Genomic DNA, 18,209 nt, shown 5'->3' with positions numbered 1-18,209 from the left:
TACATATATATATATATATATATATATATATATATATATATATATATATATATATATATATATATATACACACAGTGCATTTGGATGGTATTTAGACCACTTGACTTCTCCCACATTTTGTTGTGTTACAGAAAAATTCTAAAATGGACTAAATCATATTCTAAAATTGATTCAATCATTTTCCCCCTCATCAATCTACAGACAATACCACATAATAACAAAGTGGAAACAGGTTTTTAGAAATATTTTCAAATGTATAAAAAATAAGAAATAAACTTAAATACATTATTTATGTAAGTATTCAGACCCCTTGCTATGCAACTCGAAATTGAGCTCAGGTGCATTCTGTTTCCATTGATCATCCTTGAGATGTTTCTACAACTTGATTGGAGTCCACCTGTGATAAATTCAATTGATTGAAATGATTTGGAAAGGCACACACCTGTCTATATAATGTCCCACAGTTGACAGTGCATGTCAGAGCAAAAACCAAGCCATGAGGTTGAAGGAATTGTCTGTATAGCTCCGAGACAGAATTATGTCGAGGCACAGAGCTGGGGAATGGTACCAAAACATTTCTGCGGCATTGAAAGTCCCCCAAAACACAGTGGCCTCCATCATTCTTAAATGGAAGAAGTTTGGAACTACCAAGACTCTTCCTAGAGCTGGCCGCCTGGCCAAACTGAGCAATCGCGGGAGAAGGGCCTTGGTCAGGGAGATGATCAAGAATCCGATGGTTACTCTGACAGAGCTCCAGAGTTCCTCTGTGGAGATGGGAGAACCTTCCAGAAAGACAACAATCTCTGCAGCACTCCACCAATCGGGCCTTTACGGTAGAGTGGCCAGACAGAAGCCACTCCTGAGTAAAAGGCACATGACAGCCCGCTTGGAGTTTGCCAAATACAACAAAAAAAACATCACAAGTACCACTATTCATATTTTCAAACATGGTGGTGTCTGCATCATCTTCTGGATGTGCTTGTCAGTGGCAAGGGAGTTTTTTTGGATCAAAATAAACTTCTTTTTTTTTCCGTAGAGGAAAACCTGGTTCAGTCTGCTTTCCAACAGATACTGGGAAACAAATGCACCTTTCAGCATGACAATAACCTAAAACACAAGGCCAATATCTACACTGGAGTTGCTTGCTAAGACGACATTGAATGTTCCTGAGTGGCCTTGATACAGTTTTGCCCTAAATTGGCTTAAAAATCTATGGCAAGACTTGAAAATGGCTGTCTAGCAATGATCAACAAACAACTTGACAGAGCTTGAGGAATTTTAGGTGTGCAAAGCTCTTAGACTTATCCAGAAAGACTCAGCTGTAACATGTATTTCTGTATTTCACTTTCAATAAATTTGCAACTATTTCTTAAAACATGTTTTCACTTTGTCTTTACGGTTTATTGTGTGTAGATGGGTGAGGAAAAAAACAATCAATATAATCCATTTTGAATTCAGGCTGTAACAACAAAATGTGTAAACAAATCAGGGGTTATGAATCCTTTCTGAAAGGCATTATACACGTGACTAAAGAACATCACATATCAGGAACCACCTCAGGGAGGATTGAAATCATGCAGCAGTGTCTCGTGGGTCTTTTTCCTGGTCTGACCCACCCCACATGGTTCAATAGTTTGATTGACTGGAGGATGAATGAGTTCCTGTATCGGTTTACTTCGCATAGTGGTTCTCTGAGCGTCTTTCTGAGGGCAAGACTATGTATTCTGAGTGGAGGACATGGTTGGAGTCCATGGAGATGTTTGATGCTTGTCTGTTCACGCTCTTGATGTAATTTACTGTTGAAGCATTGTTATAATTAGTATTATTATTAGTAGTAGTAGTAGTAGTATTATTGGTATTATTATAATTAGTATTATTAGTAGTAGTAGTAGTAGTAGTATTATTGGTATTATTATAATTAGTATTATTATTATTAGTAGTATTATTTTTATTATTATTATAATTAGTATTATTATTGGTAGTAGTATTATTATTGGTATTAATATAATTAGTATTATTATTATTAGTAGTAGTAGTAGTATTACTATTGGTATTATTATAATTAGTATTATTATTGGTAGTAGTATTATTATAATTAGCATTATTATTATTATTATTATTATTATTATTATTATTATTGGTATTATTATAATTAGTATTATTATTGGTAGTAGTATTATTATTGGTATTATTATAATTAGTATTATTATTGGTAGTAGTATTATTATAATTAGCATTATTATTAGTATTATTAGTATTATTATTATTATTGGTAATATTATAATTCATATTTTATTAGTAGTAGTAGTATTACTATTGGTATTATTATAATAATAATAATAATTATTATTATTATTATTGGCATTATTATAATTAGTATTACTATTTGTATTATTATAAATAGTATTATTATAATTGTAATTATTATAATTATTATTATAAATAGTATTATTATAATTGTAATTATTATAAGTAGTATTATTATTGATGCAGTCTTCAGAAGGCGGAGGATATCTTGTTTGGTGTGGTACGTCATGCAGTGTTGTCATGCAGTGTTGTCATGCAGTGTTGTCATGCAGTATTGTGTGATGGACTGGAGGGTCAGTGATGCTCAATGTCATTTTTAGTTGTTGTTTGTCTTGCAATTTAAGACCACAGCTCTTTGAAACCAAACAGATCAGAAAGATGTGAAGTATATTTCTCTCTTGTTAACAAGAAAGGTTCACTCATTAGACTCTGGTCTGTGCCCCATGTGCCTCTGTCTTCCTGGTCCCCATACAGTACATGGCCCTCTGACCCTGTAATGGTGGTCTGTGCCCCCTGGGCCTCTCTGTCTTCCTGGTCCCCTATACAGTACATGGCCCTCTGACCCTGTAATGGTGGTCTGCGCCCCCTGGGCCTCTCTGTCTTCCTGGTCCCCATACAGTACATGGCCCTCTGACCCTGTAATGGTGGTCTGCGCCCCCTGGGCCTCTCTGTCTTCCTGGTCCCCATACAGTACATGGCCCTCTGACCCTGTAATGGTGGTCTTCAAAACAACACTACTTCAGAACAACACTGTACTTCAAAACAACACTGTACTTAAAAACAACTGAAAAAAATCTAAATGCATATTACCATGAAACTGATTTAGATCAAATGATTGGCATAAAGATGCTTTATTATCATTCATGATTGACAGTGTGAAATGTGAAGGACATGCATCGATGCCGTCATCCCCATAGTGACCATTCGTACATATCCCAACCAGAAGTCCTGGACTATAGGCAATATCCACACTGAGCTAAAGGGAAAGGAAAGGAAAAGGGGGATAACTAGTCAGTTGTACAACTGAATGCCTTCAACTGAAATGTGTCTTCCGTATTTACCCCAACCCCTCTGAATCAGAGAGGCACTGCCTTAATCGACATCCATGTCTTCGACGCCTGGGGAACAGTGGTTTAACTGCCTTCCTCAGGGGCAGAATGACAGATTGTTACCTTGTCAGCTTGAGGATTCAATCCAGCAAACCTTCGGTTACTGGCCCAACACTCTAACCGCTTTAACGGAGCGGGACTCTAATCCAAATGCTTATAAGAAGTCATGTTATGTCCTAAGAAGAACCATCAAACAGGCAAAGCTTCAATACAGGACTAAAATAGAATCCTACTACACCGGCTATGACGCTTGTAAGCAGGACTGTATCACAGGTAACAAAGGTAAACCCATACGCGAGCTTCCCAGTGATGTGACCCTACCAGAAGAGCTAAATGCCTTCTATTCTCGCTTCGTGGCAAGCAGCACTGAACCATGCATGAGAGCATCAGCTGTTCTGGATGACTGTGTGATCGCGCTCTCTGTAGCCTATGTGACTAAGAAATTTTCACAGGTTAACATTCACAAGGCCGCAGGGCCAGACAGATTACCATGGCGCGTACTCCGAGCATGTGCTGACCGGCTGTCAAGTGTCTTCACGGACATTTTCAACCTCTTCCTGACTCAGTCTGTAATACCTACTTGTTGCAAGCAGACCACCACGGTCCCTGTGCCCAATAATGGCAAGGTAACGTGTCTAAATGACTATCTGCCTGTAGCACTCACATCTGTAGCCATGAAATGCTTTGAAAGTCATGGCTCACACCATCATCCCAGACACCCTGGGCCCACTCCAATTCGCATACCGCCCCAACAGATCCACAGAAGACACAATCACTATTGCACTCCACACCTGCCCTTTCCCATCTGGACAAGAGGAACACCTATGAGAGAATGCTGAGAATGCAGTTCAATGACTACAACTCAGCATTTAACACCATATTCCCCTCCAAGCTCATCATTAAGCTCAGGACCCTGAACACCTCCTTCTGCAACTGTATCCTGGACTTCCTGACGGGCCGCCCCCAGGTGGTGAGGGTAGGCAACAACACATCTGCATCCTGGACTTCCTGACGGGCCGCCCCCAGGTGGTGAGGGTAGGCAACAACACATCTGCATCCTGGACTTCCTGATGGGCCGCCCCCAGGTGGTGAGGGTAGGTAACAACACATCTGCATCCTGGACTTCCTGATGGGCCGCCCCCAGGTGGTGAGGGTAGGTAACAACACATCTGCATCCTGGACTTCCTGATGGGCCACCCCCAGGTGGTGAGGGTAGGTAACAACACATCTGCATCCTGGACTTCCTGATGGGCCGCCCCCAGGTGGTGAGGGTAGGTAACAACACATCTGCATCCTGGACTTCCTGATGGGCCACCCCCAGGTGGTGAGGGTAGGTAGCAACACATCTGCATCCTGGACTTCCTGATGGGCCACCCCCAGGTGGTGAGGGTAACACATCTGCATCCTGGACTTCCTGAACAACACATCTGCATCCTGGACTTCCTGATGGGCCACCCCCAGGTGGTGAGGGTAGGTAACAACACATCTGCATCCTGGACTTCCTGATGGGCCACCCCAGGTGGTGAGGGTAGGTAACAACACATCTGCATCCTGGACTTCCTGATGGGCCACCCCCAGGTGGTGAGGGTAGGTAACAACACATCTGCATCCTGGACTTCCTGATGGGTGGTGAGGGTAGGTACAACACATCTGCATCCTGGACTTCCTGATGGGCCGCCCCAGGTGGTGAGGGTAGGTAACAACACATCTGCATCCTGGACTTCCTGAGGTGGTGAGGGTAGGTAACAACACATCTGCATCCTGGACTTCCTGATGGGCCGCCCCAGGTGGTGAGGGTAGGTAACAACACATCTGCATCCTGGACTTCCTGATGGGAGGGTAGGTAACAACACATCTGCATCCTGGACTTCCTGATGGGCCCCCCAGGTGGTGAGGGTAGGTAACAACACATCTGCATCCTGGACTTCCTGATGGGCCGCCCCCAGGTGGTGAGGGTAGGTAACAACACATCTGCATCCTGGACTTCCTGACGGGCCGCCCCCAGGTGGTGAGGGTAGGTAACAACACATCTGCATCCTGGACTTCCTGATGGGCCGCCCCCAGGTGGTGAGGGTAGGCAACAACACATACGCCACGCTGACCCTCAACACGGGGCTCCTCGTGGGTGGGTGCGTGCTTAGTCCCTTCCTGTACTCCCTGTTCACCCGTGACTGCGTAGCCGTGCATGACTACGTCATTAAGTTTGCAGACGACGCGACGGTGGCAGGACTGATCAACTAATCACAGCCTATAGGGAGGAGGTCAGAGACCTGCTGGTGTGGTACCAGTACACCAACCTCACCCTCAGCGTCAGTAAGATAAAGGAGCAGATCGTGGACAACAGGAAACGGAGGGCTGAGCACGCCCCCATTCATATCGACAGGGCTGAAGTAGAGTGGGTTCCTCATGTTCCTCTGTGTCCACATGACTAAGGATTTAACATGGTCCACACACACCAACACAGTCTTGAAGAGGGCACAACAACTCCTCTTCCCCCTCGGGAGGTTAAAAAGATTTGTCATGGGCCCTCAGATCCTCAAAAAGTTCTACAGCTGCACCATTGAGAGCATCTTGACTGGCTGCATCATTGCTTGATATGGAAACTGCTTGGCATCTGATCGCAAGGTTCTACAGAGGGTAGTGCAAACGGCCAAGTACATAACTGGGGCCGAGCTCCCTGCCATCCAGGACCTCTATACCAGGCGGTGTCAGAGGGTAGTGTATACAGCCAAGTACATAACTGGGGCCGAGCTCCCTGCCATCCAGGACCTCTATACCAGGCGGTGTCAGAGGGTAGTGTATACAGCCAAGTACATAACTGGGGCCGAGCTCCCTGCCATCCAGGACCTCTATACCAGGCGGTGTCAGAGGGTAGTGTATACAGCCAAGTACATAACTGGGGCCGAGCTCCCTGCCATCCAGGACCTCTATACCAGGCGGTGTCAGAGGGTAGTGTATACAGCCAAGTACATAAATGGGGCCGAGCTCCCTGCCATCCAGGACCTCTATACCAGGCGGTGTCAGAGGAAGGCCTTAAAAAATTGTGAAAGATTCAAGCCACCCAAGACAGACGGTTCTCTCTGCTAACGCACGGCGAGCGGTACCCTTTACACCAAGTCTAGAACCAACATGACCCTGAAAAGCTTCTACCCCCAAGCCATAATACTGCTAAATACTGTAGTTAGTTAAATAGTTAACCAATAGCTACCTAAACTATTGACCTTTTCTGCACTAACTTTTTTGACTCCTCACATACGCTGCTACTACTGTTTACTCTGTGTATTTATTATTACTTTTATTATTATGTGTTTATTTTTCTATTATTTATCTATTTTCTGTCTCTCTGCGTTGTTCGGAAGGGCCCATAAGTAAGAATTTCACTGTTAGTCTTCACCTGTTTTTTTTTCACAAAGCATGTGAGAAAAAAATTGCTTGTTTTGATTTTGAAGGAAAGGTGACCACAAAAATGTGTGGGTAAAGTAGAGATAAAGAAACATGTGCAGAACGTGATTTGAATCTTCAGTTCTGGGAAAAGGCTTCAAGGGGTTTAGGGATGTAGGGGTGTAGGGACTGGGATGGGGATGTAGGGATGTGTAGGGATGTGGGGTGTAGGGAGGGATATGGGTGTAGGGATGTAGGGGTGTAGGGATGTAGGGATATAGGGACTGGGATGTAGGGGTGTAGGGGTGTAGAGATGTAGGGATGTAGGGACTGGGGTGTAGGGATGTAGGGACTGGGATGTAGGGGTGTAGGGATGTAGGGACTGGGGTGTAGGGGTGTAGGGATGTAGGGACTGGGGTGTAGGGATGTAGGGATGTAGGGGTGTAGGGACTGGGATGTAGGGGTGTAGGGATGTAGGGGTGTAGAGATGTAGGGATGTAGGGATGTGGGGTGTAGGGATGTAGGGGTGTAGGGATGTGTAGGGGTGTAGGGATGTAGGGACTGGGGTGGGGTGTAGGGGTGTAGGGATGTGTAGGGATGTGGGATGTGGGACTAGGTGTAGGGGTGTAGGGATGTAGGGATGTAGGGATGCAGGGGTGTAGGGATGCAGAAATTGCTTGTTTTGATTTTGAAGGGAAGGTGACCACAAAAATGTGTGGGTAAAGTAGAGATAAAGAAACATGTGCAGAACGTGATTTGAATCTTCAGTTCTGGGAAAAGGCTTCAAGGGGTTTAGAGATGTAGGGGTGTAGGGACTGGGATGTAGGGATGTAGGGGTGTAGGGAGGTATGGGTGTAGGGGTGTAGGGATATAGGGGTGTAGGGATGTAGGGGTGTAGGGATGTAGGGATGTAGGGGTGTAGGGACTGGGATGTAGGGATGTAGGGGTGTAGAGATGTAGGGATGTAGGGACTGGGGTGTAGGGGTGTAGGGATGTAGGGACTGGGGTGTAGGGATGTAGGGATGTAGGGGTGTAGGGACTGGGATGTGGGGGTGTAGGGATGTAGGGGTGTAGAGATGTAGGGATGTAGGGACTGGTGTGTAGGGATGTAGGGGTGTAGGGATGTAGGGACTGGGATGTAGGGGTGTAGGGATGTAGGGACTGGGGTGTAGGGATATAGGGGTGTAGGGATGTAGGGATGTAGGGACTAGGGTGTAGGGGTGTAGGGATGTAGGGGTGCAGGGGTGTAGGGATGTAGGGATGTAGGGATGTAGGGGTGTAGGGAAGTAGGGTTGTAGGGACTGGGATGTAGGGGTGTAGGGATGTAGGGACTGGGGTGTAGGGGTGTAGGGGTGTAGGGATGTAGGGATGCAGTGGTGTAGGGGTGTAGGGATGTAGGGGTGTAGGGATGCAGGGATGTAGGGACTGTGGTGTAGGGGTGTAGGGACTGGGATGTAGGGGTGTAGGGATGTAGGGGTGTAGGGATGCAGGGGTGTAGGGATGTAGTGGTGCAGGGGTGTAGGGATGCAGGGGTGTAGGGATGTAGGGGTGTAAGGATGTAGGGATGTAGGGACTGGGGTGTAGGGGTGTAGGGACCGGGATGTAGGGGTGTAGGGATGTAGGGATGTAGGGACTGGGATGTAGCGGTGTAGGGGTGTAGGGATGTAGGGGTGTAGGGATGTAGGGGTGTAGGGATGTAGGGACTGGGGTGTAGTGGTGTAGGGATGTAGGGGTGTAGGGACTGGGATGTACGGGTGTAGGGATGTAGGGTTGTAGAGATGTAGGGATGTAGGGACTGGGGTGTAGGGGTGTAGGGATGTAGGGATGTAGGGACTGGGGTGTAGGGATGTAGGGATGTAGGGTCTGGGGTGTAGGGGCGTAGGGGTGTAGGGATGTAGGGACTGGGGTGTAGGGGTGTAGGGGTGTAGGGATGTAGGGATGTAGGGACTGGGGTGTAGGGGTGTAGGGATGTAGGGGTGTAGGGATGCAGGGGTGTAGGGATGTAGGGATGTAGGGGTGTAGGGATGTGTAGGGATGCAGGGGTGTAGGGATGTAGGGGTGTAGGGATGTAGGGACTGGGGTGTAGGGGTGTAGGGACTGGGATGTAAGGGTGTTGGGGTGTAGGGACTGGGGTGTAGGGGTGTAGGGATGTAGGGATGCAGGGGTGTAGGGATGCAGGGGTGTAGGGACTTAGGGATGCAGGGGTGTAGGGATGTAGGGATGTAGGGGTGTAGGGGTGTAGGGGTGTAGGGACTGGGATGTAGGGACTGGGATGTAGGGACTGTGGTGTAGGGGTGTAGGGATGTAGGGATGTAGGGACTGGGGTGCAGGGGTGTAGGGGTGTAGGGGTGTTGGGATGTAGGGACTGGGGTGTATGGATGTAGGGGTGTAGGGATGTAGGGGTGTAGGGATGTAGTGACTGGGGTGTAGGGGTGTAGGGATGTAGGGACTGGGGTGTAGTGGTGTAGGGGTGTAGGGACTGGGATGTAGGGGTGTCGGGATGTATGGGTGTTGAGATGTAGGGATGTAGGGACTGGGGTGTAGGGGTGTAGGGATGTAGGGGTGTAGGGATGTAGGGGTGTAGGAACTGGGATGTAGGGGTGTAGTGGTGTAGGGATGTAGGGACTGGGGTGTAGGGCTGTAGGGATGCAGGGGTGTAGGGATGCAGGGGTGTAGGGATGCAGGGGTGTAGGGATGTAGGGATGCAGGGGTGTAGGGATGTAGGGGTGTAGAGATGTAGGGATGTATGGACTGGGGTGTAGGGGTGTAGGGATGTAGGGACTGGGGTGTATGGACTGGGATGTAGGGGTGTAGGGATATAGGGGTGTAGAGATGTAGGGATGTATGGACTGGGGTGTAGGGGTGTAGGGGTGTAGGGATGTAGGGGTGTAGGGACGTAGGGATGTAGGGACTGGGATGTAGGGGTGTAGGGATGTAGGGACTGGGGTGTAGGGGTGTAGGGGTGTAGGGATGTAGGGGTGTAGGGGTGTAGGGATGTAGGGACTGGGGTGTAGGGGAGTAGGGATGCAGGGGTGTAGGGATGCAGGGGTGTAGGGATGTAGGGGTGTAGGGACTGGGGTGTAGGGGTGTAGGGGTGTAGAGATGTAGGGATGTAGGGACTGGGGTGTAGTGTGTAGGGATGTAGGGATGTAGGGATGCAGGGGTGTAGGGACTGGGGTGTAAGGGTGTAGTGATGTAGGGACTGGGGTGTAGTGATGTAGGGATGCAAGGGTGTAGGGACTGGGATGTAGGGATGTAGGGGTGTAGGGACTGGGATGTAGGGGTGTAGGGATGTAGGGACTGGGGTGTAGGGGTGTAGGGGTGTAGGGATGTAGGGGTGTAGGGACTGGGGTGTAGGGGAGTAGGGATGCAGGGGTGTAGGGATGCAGGGGTGTAGGGATGTAGGGGTGTGGGGACTGGGGTGTAGGGATGTAGGGGTGTAGAGATGTAGGGATGTAGGGACTGGGGTGTAGTGTATAGGGATGTAGGGATGTAGGGATGCAGGGGTGTAGGGACTGGGGTGTAGGGGTGTAGGGATGTAGGGACTGGGGTGTAGTGATGTAGGGATGCAAGGGTGTAGGGACTGGGATGTAGGAATGTAGGGGTGTAGGGACTGGGATGTAGGGGTGTAGGGATGTAGGGACTGGGGTGTAGGGGTGTAGGGGTGTAGGGATGTAGGGACTGGGGTGTAGGGGTGTAGGGACTGGGATGTAGGGGTGTAGGGATGTAAGATTGTAGGGACTGGGGTGTAGGGGTGTAGGGATGTAGGGGTGTAGGGATGTAGGGATGTAGGGGTGTAGGGATGTAGGGGTGTAGGGATATAGGGACTGGGGTGTAGGGGTGTAGCGATGTAGGGACTGGGGTGTAGGGATGTAGGGGTGTAGGGACTGGGATGTAGGGGTGTAGGGATGTAGGGGTGTAGAGATGTAGGGATGTAGGGACTGGGGTGTAGGGGTGTAGGGATGTAGGGATGTAGGGGTGTAGGGACTGGGGTGTAGGGGTGTAGGGACTGGGGTGTAGGGGTGTAGGGATGTAGGGATGTAGGGGTGTAGGGACTGGGATGTAGGGGTGTAGGGATGTAGGGATGTAGGGATGTAGGGACAGGGGTGTAGGGGTGTAGGGATGTAGGGATGCAGGGGTGTAGGGATGCAGGGGTGTAGGGATGTAGGGGTGCAGGGGTGTAAGGATGCAGGGGTGTAGGTATGTAGGGGTGTAGGGATGTAGGGACTGGGGTGTAGGGGTGTAGGGACTGGGGTGTAGGGGTGTAGGGATGTAGGGATGTAGGGGTGTAGGGGTGTAGGGATGTAGGGGTGTAGGGACTGGGATGTACGGGTGTAGGGATGTAGGGGTGTAGAGATGTAGGGATGTAGGGACTGGGGTGTAGGTATGTAGGGGTGTAGGGATGTAGGGACTGGGGTGTAGGGGTGTAGGGACTGGGGTGTAGGGGTGTAGGGATGTAGGGATGTAGGGATGTAGGGGTGTAGGGGTGTAGGGATGTAGGGGTGTAGGGACTGGGATGTAGGGATGTAGGGATGTAGGGACTGGGGTGTAGGGGTGTAGGGGTGTAGGGATGTAGGGACTGGGGTGTAGGGGTGTAGGGGTGTAGGGACGTAGGGGTGTAGGGATGTAGGGATGCATGTAGGGATGCAGGGGTGTAGGGATGTAGGGGTGGAGGGGTGTAGGGATGCAGGGGTGTGGGATGCAGGGTGTATGTAGGGATGTAGCGATTGGGGTGTAGGGGTGTAGGGACTGGGATGTAGGGGTGTAGGGGTGTAGGGGTGTAGGGATATAGTGACTGGGGTGTAGGGATGTAGGGGTGCAGGGATGTAGGGGTGTAGGGATGTAGGCACTAGGGTGTAGGGCTGTAGGGATGTAGTGACTGGGGTGTAGGGATGTAGGGGTGTAGGGATGTAGGGGTGTAGGGATGTAGGGATGTAGGGACTGGGGTGTAGGGGTTTAGGGATGCAGGGGTGTAGGGATGCAGGGGTGTAGGGGTGTAGGGATGTAGGGATGCAGGGGTGTAGGGATGTAGGGACTGGGGTGTAGGGCTGTAGGGATGTAGGGACTGGGGTGTAGGGACTGGGATGTAGGGGTGTAGGGATATAGGGGTGTAGAGATGTAGGGATGTTGTGACTGCGGTGTAAGGGGTGTAGGGGTGTAGGGATGTAGGGGTGTAGGGGTGTAGGGATGTAGGGATGTAGGGACCGGGGTGTAGGGGAGTAGGGAGGCAGGGGTGTAGGGATGTAGGGATGCAGGGGTGTAGGGATGTAGGGATGTAGGGGTGTAGTGATGTAGGGATGTACGGACTGGGATGTAGGGGTGTAGGGATGTAGGGGTGTAGGGATGTAGGGGTGTAGGGGTGTAGGGATGTAGGGACTGGGGTGTAGGGACTGGGGTGTAGGGATGTAGGAGTGTAGGGTTGTAGGGGTGTAGGGATGTAGGGACTGGGGTGTAGGGGTGTAGGGATGTAGGGATGTAGGGACTGGGATGTAGGGGTGTAGGGATGTAGGGGTGTAGGGATGTAGGGATGTAGGGGTGTAGTGATGTAGGGATGTAGGGACTGGGATGTAGGGGTGTAGGGATGTAGGGGTGTAGGGATGTAGGGGTGTAGGGGTGTAGGGATGTAGGGACTGGGGTGTAGGGACTGGGGTGTAGGGATGTAGGAGTGTAGGGTTGTAGGGGTGTAGGGATGTAGGGACTGGGGTGTAGGGGTGTAGGGATGTAGGGACTGGGATGTAGTGGTGTAGGGATGTAGGGGTGTAGGGATGTATGGGTGTAGGGATGTAGGGATGTAGGGGTGTAGGGATGTAGGGGTGTAGGGATGTAGGGATGTAGGGGTGTAGGGGTGTAGGGGTGTAGGGATGTAGGGATGTAGGGGTGTAGGGGTGTAGGGATGTGTAGGGATGTAGGGGTGTAGGGATGTAGGGGTGTAGGGATGTAGGGATGTAGCGATGTAGGGGTGTAGGGATGTAGGGGTGTAGGGATGTAGGGGTTTAGGGATGTAGGGGTATAGGGATGTAGGGGTGGGGTGGAACGGGGTGGTTACCTTCGGATCCAGCCTCTGCCTTTTTATATGTTTGATTTAATGCTTTTAGGTCACATTACTTGCAGGTTTCAGAAGATAAAGGAAACTAAATCAAATATTTTGTTATCTAAAGAAGCATTTACTATCTATTAGAGTAGAACCAAATCCCCTGCTTTTACACTGTGATTTGACTATTTGGCCATTTTCTGATGTTTTGTGGTGGAAAATTGAATGCATGGAGCATAATATGTCAATCGTGTTACTCATAAATACTGTAAGTAGGCTAGAAATGTTTTAGCACATTAAAAAAAATGTTAAAGCTTGAGTTCATTTGCCAATCTCTGTTGAACATGAAAAGCTTCCATTCCCTCTGTCACAAGGAGAGTAAAGGCTAATTTAAGAAAATATCGTGAACCCTGTTATGGTCAACCACGTTACGGTCAACCCCGTTGTCAAATAAAAGTGTCATTAAGTTGAACGTGCTGTTTATGACAAAATTGTACAATTAGGTGAAATAAATTGTTATTTTTTGACCAAATTACACTACCAGGCAATATTCGTTTAACGAAACTACTATACTGCCACTACTATACTGCCACAACTATATTGCCACTACTATACTGCCACTACTATACTGCCACTACTATACTGCCACTACTATACTGCCACTACTGTGCTGCCACTACTATACTGCCACTACTATACTGCCACTACTATACTGCCACTACTGTGCTGCCACTACTATACTGCCACTACTATACTGCCACTACTGTGCTGCCACTACTATACTGCCACTACTGTGCTGCCACTACTATACTGCCACTACTATACTGCCACTACTATACTGCCACTACTATACTGCCACTACTGTGCTGCCACTACTATACTGCCACTACTATACTGCCACTACTATACTGCCACTACTGTGCTGCCACTACTATACTGCCACTACTGTGCTGCCACTACTATACTGCCACTACTGTGCTGCCACTACTATACTGCCACTACTATACTGCCACTACTATACTGCCACTACTGTGCTGCCACTACTATACTGCCACTACTATACTGCCACTACTATACTGCCACTACTGTGCTGCCACTACTATACTGCCACTACTATACTGCCACTACTGTACTGCCACTACTGTGCTGCCACTACTATACTGCCACTACTGTGCTGCCACTACTATACTGCCACTACTATACTGCCACTACTATACTGCCACTACTATACTGCCACTACTAATTAATTCTTCTGGGCTACAAACCATTTCAAAATAAGATTTGTGGTTTTTTTTCTCACAAAGCTCTGCTGGTGGTTCAGGCTCTGGTCTTGTCCCATCTTGATTACTGTCTGGTAATATGGTCAGATGCAGCAAAGAAGACCTAGCAATGCTGCAGCTAGCTGAAAACAAAGCAGCAATAATATAGTTAGTCTTCTGAGAGTAATTGTGTTATACCTAGTTTTTCAGAGATGCCTCAACCCCCCCCCCCCCCCACACACACACACACAAGTCTGTGTGTTTATGTCTCTGCTAAGGCATTGTGGTTTGCCCTCTGCAGCACAGCAATAACGATCGCAATAACCTGTACTTTCCATCCTGTTGCAAAGACCAAAGCATTCTCATGTCCTGTTGAGAAACTCTAGCAATGGCTGCCTCATCTCTGAAAAACTATCAGCAGTATAATGACTAAAATCTCCAAGTTTCACAATAAACAGCCTGAATAAAGACAATGTGTTTATTAGGATATATTTTATAATGTATATTTAGCCCAAAGTGATTCAAATATGACTGGACATATTTGCCCAGTGGAGTCAAAAACATCAAGAAAGAGACTTACAAAAGTCATTGCAATAACAGCTAGTTTTCGGTTTTCTCCTCCCCACTCAGACCACTCAGACCACTCCCAGACAGTCCTAGAAAAATTCATGATTGAGAAATTGGTCTTGCTAATAGCTAAGAAGCGATTTCTGTTAAAAAAAACACATTTTTTCTTAAAAAAATCACATTAACGTACTTAATTGTTACAGAGAACACCACTACTACTACCACCACTAATACTACCACTACTACTACCACCAACTACTACCACTAATACTACCAACAATACTACTACCACTAATACTACCACCAATACTACTACCACCACTAATACTACTACCACCACTACTACTACTACCACCAATACTACTACTACCACTACTACTACCACCACTACTACTACCCACTACTACTACCACCACTACTACTACTACTAGCACAACTAATACTACCCCCAATACTACCACCGCCACTACTACTACCACTACTACTACCACTAATACTACCACCACTAATACTACCACCACTAATACTACCACCAATACTACTACCACCAATACTACTACCACCAATACTACTACTACCACCACTACTACTACCCACTACTACTACCACCACTACTACTACTACTACCACCACTAATACTACCTCCAATACTACCACCGCCACTACTACTACCACTAATACTACCACCACCACTACTTCTACTACTACCACCACTAATACTACCACTAATACTACTACTACCACTACTTCTACTACTACCACTACTACTAAAACCACTAATACTACTACCACCACTAATACTACCCCCAATACTATCACCACCACTACCACTACTACTACTACTACCACCACTACTACAACCACCACTAGCACCACCACCACCACTACTACCACCACTACTACTACCACCACTAGCACCACTACTACTACTACTACCACCACTTTTACTACTACCACCACTATCACCACCACTACCACTACTACTACTACTACCACCACTAATACTACCCCCAATACTACCACTACTACTACTACTACTACTACCACCACCACTACTACTACCACCACTAGCACCACCACCACCACTACTACTACTACTACTACTACTACCACCACTACTACTACCACCACTATCACAACCACTACCACTACTACTACTACTACTACCACCACTAATACTACCCACAATACTACCACCACCACTACCACTACTACTACTACTACTACTACTACTACTACTACTACTACCACCACTACTACTACCACCACTAGCACCACCACCACCACTACTATTACCATTGACACCACCACCACCACTGACAACACCACCACCACTATTGCCAGTCACCACTTTTACTTCTACTATTACTACTGCAGTCACTACTACTACTGCTACTATAACTTATTTCACAACTAGAAATACTTTAGGAGAAGATAGTAAGCACACAAAGTACTTTTCTATTCTTATTTTAAAATATATATTTAATGTAATTCGGGGTTAAACCTACTCAAATATAGATTGGTGACTCTTTTTTTTCTAATTTGGCACCAGTCTTCTCTGAACAGTTGATGTTGAGATGTGATAAAGGTTTATAGCTCCATATACTACACCTCCCTCCCCCCTCTTAGATAGAGCTTACAAGCAAAAAAGTGTTTTTTTCTTTACCTTTCAACAATACCTTTTTAAAAGAAGTACAGACTTTTTAATACTGCTGTAGAGTCAAAGGTAACTGGTTCTTGAGTTTCACTTACAGTACCAGGCTTTTCCTCTGACTCACTCAAGAATATAGTCTTGAAGCCTCGCTGGTAGTTTAGTACACCTGGCTGCTCTGGTGATCTAACTGACAGATGGTTCTGGTGATCTAACTGGTGTGAGTCTCTTTGACAGAGGGTTCTGGTGCTCTGACTGGTGTGAGTCTCTTTGACAGAGGGTTCTGGTGATCTGACTAGTTTGAGTCTCTATGATAGAGGGTTCTGGTGATCTAACTGGTGTGAGTCTCTTTGACAGAGGGTTCTGGTGATCTGACTAGTGTTAGTCTCTATGATAGAGGGTTCTGGTGATCTGACTGGTTTGAGTCTCTATGACAGAGGGTTCTGGTGATCTGACTAGTTTGAGTCTCTATGACAGAGGGTTCTGGTGATCTGACTGGTTTGAGTGTTTATGACAGAGGGTTCTGGTGATCTAACTGGTGTGAGTCTCTTTGACAGAGGGTTCTGGTGATCTGACTAGTGTGAGTCTCTATGATAGAGGGTTCTGGTGATCTGACTGGTTTGAGTCTCTATGACAGAGGGTTCTGGTGATCTGACAAGTTTGAGTCTCTATGACAGAGGGTTCTGGGCCCAGATTCACAAAACCTTCTTAAGAAGAAATTTCTTCTTAACTGCCATTTTGTTAAACTTAACTACAGATTTAAGAAGAAAGTTAAGCAAAGTTGCTATTCCTCAAAAATATTATTGGAAATGCTATTTCTTTTGTTTCTCCTCCTCTTTCTCCAGAGGGTTCTGGTGCTCTTTCATTTGTCATGTTTTGTCTGTGTTCTGTCTCTTTGTTTCTCCTCTTCGACCTCCTGGTCTGAATCAGAGTCAGTGATTGTGACTTCCTCTTGTCTCTGTACTTGGCTGTTCTGTCGGGTCTGAGATGCTTTCTGTTTCCGCGGCAGCGAGCTCCTACTGGTGTGATGCCATCAACTGAAACTGCACCGCCCGCAACTGCAGGGCTCTGCAGAGAGTGGTGCGGTCTGCCCCTCACGTCACCAGGGGCAAGCTACCTGCCGTCCAGGACACCTACAGCACCTGTTGTCACAGGAAGGCCAAAAAGATCATCAAGGACAACAACCACCCGAGCCACTGCCTGTGTGTATTGTTGTGAACGGGTAGATATTACTGCGTTGTTGGAGCTAGAAACACAAGCACTTCACTACACCCGCAATAACATCTGCTAAAGATGTGCATGTGAACAAATCAAATTTGATTTGATATCATATGATCTCGGTTAATCTCTGATCCTCACTGTTGATGGCTGCCATCCTATTGGCCTCTCCATGCACACACTCGCTCCCAGAATGAAGGAAGCGGTGATGCCATTTTGTAGTAACATGTCTTCTGCTGTGGCTGTCTGTGTTTTGGGAATCACTGGCTGAAGGGCTGCTTAAGTTGCAGGTAGGATGGAGCGTAGGACACGTCCCATGGGTAGCTGAGCAGGGGAGCACTGGACAGGTGTATTTCTTAGGTTCAGGAGTCAACACCTGTTTGTGCTGTGGATCTCAGCATGTTTTTGACTAACGGAATAGTCTTCTCAGCCATTCGGTTTGACTGGGAAAACCCTGTACTTGAATTTGTGATTTTGAAATCCCACTCTTTTGCAAACTGAGCCATCTCAGCACTTGCAAAGGGTACATGGTCTGCAATACCATGTCAAGCAAACACAGCGTTCCACTTTGCTATGACATTACCTGATGTCTTGTCCGACAGCCTCAGCACCTCTGGATATGTGGAGTAGTAGTCCACTATTAGGAGGAATGAGCATCCTTGGAACTCCAAGATATCAGCAGCGAT

Source organism: Oncorhynchus masou, chromosome 21 (genome assembly GCF_036934945.1).
Source record: "Oncorhynchus masou masou isolate Uvic2021 chromosome 21, UVic_Omas_1.1, whole genome shotgun sequence".
NCBI classification, from domain to species: domain Eukaryota; kingdom Metazoa; phylum Chordata; class Actinopteri; order Salmoniformes; family Salmonidae; genus Oncorhynchus; species Oncorhynchus masou.
The sequence above is the reverse complement of the archived record's forward strand: the minus strand, read 5'-3'. Positions refer to the sequence as shown.